This window comes from Sinocyclocheilus grahami, unplaced genomic scaffold, assembly GCF_001515645.1.
Source record: "Sinocyclocheilus grahami isolate Dianchi unplaced genomic scaffold, SAMN03320097.WGS_v1.1 scaffold82.1, whole genome shotgun sequence".
Lineage (NCBI taxonomy): Eukaryota > Metazoa > Chordata > Actinopteri > Cypriniformes > Cyprinidae > Sinocyclocheilus > Sinocyclocheilus grahami.
In genome coordinates this window covers 18194-22101 of record NW_015505261.1, presented here as the reverse complement: position 1 = coordinate 22101, position 3908 = coordinate 18194, and positions in this window count along the sequence as shown.

Here is a 3908-nt window from a genome sequence, read left to right as displayed (position 1 = left end):
AATCATCATTATGTGACTCATTCTATAATATTCTTCAAAATATTCCTAAATTAATGTTTTATTGTTATTATTATTATGTTTTATGAATATTTTTGTAAACAAAAAATATTATATTATCATTTTTAGTAGCAGTTATGTAAGAAAGTGAAGACAATAAAAATATCAGGTAAGTTATCACTTTTTCTGGGGCATTTGTTTTATCTGTTTAAATAAATTTATGCAATTAATTATTCACAGTACTCCTAAACAAGTCCTCATTATTATTATTATTATTTTTTTTTTTTTTATGGGAGAAAACAGGCAAGAGTTGCAGGCAGAATGTCAGATAGAGAGAAAATAAGCTAATAATTAAGAAGCATGGATGTATTATTATTATTACTACTACTACTACCCCTACTACTGTATTGAATTGAATATCCTTTCACCAGATTAATGCCTCTGTTGTAGGATTTTAATTGTTGGCTACAGCTGATATGATAATGGATTGTGCATGTTCAAAACTAATTAGTCTTCCTGGTCTTTTCTTTTCTTTCTGTTCTTTTTCTGTGTGTTCTTTGACCTGGGGCAAGTTCAAGCTCAAACCGGTGTGCACCGTTTTGCTACGGTTTCCGGTTTGAACGACATGTTTCCTGGAAACGGTGTGCAACGGTGTGCAACGGGGTTTGACGCGTAACTACAAACTGAATCAGGAAGAAAATTTCCATGTACTAGTTTCATGTTATCTTGTAGCATTACGTTTAAGACATTTACAATTTACGTAACGTTATAAAGCCAGTATATGTTGAATTAGGTGCAAAACCCTGCCAAATTGTTGCACCATCACAAGTTGTTGAGAATATTTTATTGCTACAAACTTACATGTTGAGTGTAAATCACATCAGGGGCTGTATGTATAAAGCCGCTCAGAGTAAAAGTTTAGTCTTAAGTGTGTTTTAAATTTTACTCTTATTCCTAGACTTAAGAATAAGAGTGATTCATAAAGGTTCCTAAGTGTTAAGACTAGGTCTCAGCTCCTAAATTATTTAAGAGAGCGGGAGCGGTCTCCTAACCTAGTTAGGAGTAACAAGACGGCAGCAAAAAGGGAGGAGACAAACACTTCCCAATGAAGATATGACATATTGGATTTATATGAAGATATGGAGTTGATAAAATGATGCAAACATGATCTTCAAGATAGTCAATTCTTTTTGCTACTGACCAAGTAAGAAATGTAATAACTTGTTCCACTTTACAAATTAATGCTCTAACTGCAGAAATAAAAGTAGTAATTAAATTTTTTTGGCTGGAAAATTGGAAAAATGCAGCACTGGTGATGACACAGTAAGAAGGGTCTTAAATATTGTGGCACTAACCACACCAAACACAACAGTGGCCAAAAATGATGTGTGTTTTTATTTTTTATGACCCCACATTTCACTTAAAACATCAAAATATGAGGGGAAAAAAACACGGACAGTGTTGCCAACTGCTTTCAGTTGAAAATAGCTCAAATAGTTGTGTTGAATGTTACTAGATTACCTCATAATGGCGAGCTCACTGATCTAAATATAGATCAGTAGGAGAGTCTTGGATAAGGTTTGTCCAATAAATTTATTTTGTTGCTAGGCTTCTGAAAAAATCTCAAAAGGGGCAAGGAAGTCACTAAATCTAGTGACAAAATCACTAAATTGGCAACATTGACTACAAAATAATCAGTTATTAATATTTTGTTGGTCCGCTCTTGTTTTTGCATGTGTCCGTAATTTCTTTGTATGACAGCATGGCCAAAAATTATGACCGCATTGGTATGTTGGCATGTTTCATTGCATTATCACAAATAAAACAATTGATTCTAAGCAACTATGCAATATGCTTACAAAATCTTTAAAGGGGTCATATGATGTTGCTTAAAAGAACATTATTTTGTGTATTTGGTGTAATGAAATGTGTTTATGCGGTTTAAGGTTAAAAAAAACACATTATTTTCCACATACTGTACATTATTGTTTCTCCTCTATGCCCCGCCTTTCTGAAACGCATCGATTTTTACAAAGCTCATCGGTCTGAAAAGCAAGGCGTGCTGTGATTGGCCAGCTATCCAGTGTGTTGTGATTGGCCGAATACCTCAAGCGTGAGACGGAAATGTTACGCCCCTCACCATATTATGATGATGCCCTGTCCGGCCGGAGCGATGATTCAAAAACATGAAAACCCATTATAAACGAGGCATTCGTTGCATCCAGTGGGGACATAATTATGGATTATAATGACTTATACTGTCTTTTTACGCGTTGCGTTGCATCGCGCCGCGTAAACATAAAACCATGTCTGCATTTGTGATCGGAGAAATGACAAACAACAAGCTAGTGCTGGGCGGTATACCGGTTCATACCGAACACCAGTGTTTATTTTTCTTATGATATGAATTTTTAAAATACCGCAATACCGGTGTCGTTTAAATAATGTTCGGAACGCGTTTGAGAGGGGTGTCTTTTTTCACTGTTGCACTGTGGCGAGGACACAGCTGTATGTGTTACTAAGCGTGAAAGTTCCGAAACTGAAGCTGTAGAACTAGTAGAATGTGATGACACAGAAGAACTCCTCCACAATATCCACATTGACCGCCACAAATATCCACCACCCCCTGCCATCAGCTCCCGCATCTCACACACACGAGCGCGACTTCAGCGCTAGATTTAGCAACTTTCAGATGCTTTTAGCGACTTTTTGCCATAGAATATATATACTGACAAACCTAGCGACTTTTTTGGATAAACCTTAGCTATGGTTCAGTTGGAAGATGTCGCCAGTGCTGCCCCGCGAGCGCGAGGTCTGACTCTCCCGGCACAGTGTCGTCTCTCTCTGCGTCTGTTCTGTGCAGTGAGCGGCAGAGAAGCATCGCTTTAAGCTAGCCATACCACAGCCGACTCGTCAATAAATGAGTACAAAACAGCGTTTCCTAGCACCTGTCGCTTACTGACTGTTTGGAATTATAAATATGAGCATAGTTTGTCTATTAAATATAATGCAAATGTTTTTTTGTTTTTTTTGTTACTCAGACGCAGGCAGTGCGTTGCATGAGACAAAAAAGTAATATAGCCAAAACCACCGCATAGCCACTCAGCATGCATCTACTGTACATGCATGTTGATTTTATCAGACGATGTTGTGATTATAAATGAGAGTGACTCCTGGTTAACATGTATAAATGGGTCGTGTTTCGTCACTATTTAGAGTGGAATTTTTCTACAATATTCACACATCATGACAGTAAAATAGGGCATTCTAAGTCAATATACTGCAGTATTTCCTCTCTCAATCAGTAGAAAATATGGTTTATACCCGGTCATGCATGGAAAAAAAAATAAAATAAATACCGTCATATACCGTGAAACCGGTATAATTTTGAAAAATACCGTGATATACATTTTTGGTAATACCGCCCACCACTACAACAAGCCCTACTCTACACTGCCCAAAAAACTCGCTTTAAATATAAAAAATATAAAATATAAAAACTCTTTAAATATAAAAAAACGTACTTGCAGTATGCGAGTCAGAACAGCCGGCATTGTAGTCTACTCTATCAGGATCGGGAAACGGTCCTCCATAAAATGTGCTGCACACATCTGAATATTTGGGTTGAAGTGTTCTGGAACAGTGTTGTAAATACAACTTAACCACTGATTTCTAGTCGTGTCCATTTTTGGAAGGCCAAACAAAGTAGTTTCACTTTCACACAGAGTGCCTAGAGGGAGCGGAGCCCGGGGGCTAGCGTGAGGAATGGCCGGAGGGCTAGAGTGAGCAGAGGCGGCGGGCTTGAGAATGGCGCGGCCGGCGGATTCGACGAAGGAGCGTCCGGAGGGCTTGCGGCAACCACATGTGATGACCCCGGGCTGGACTCTGCTTCGTCCACGGTGAAAGCCGAT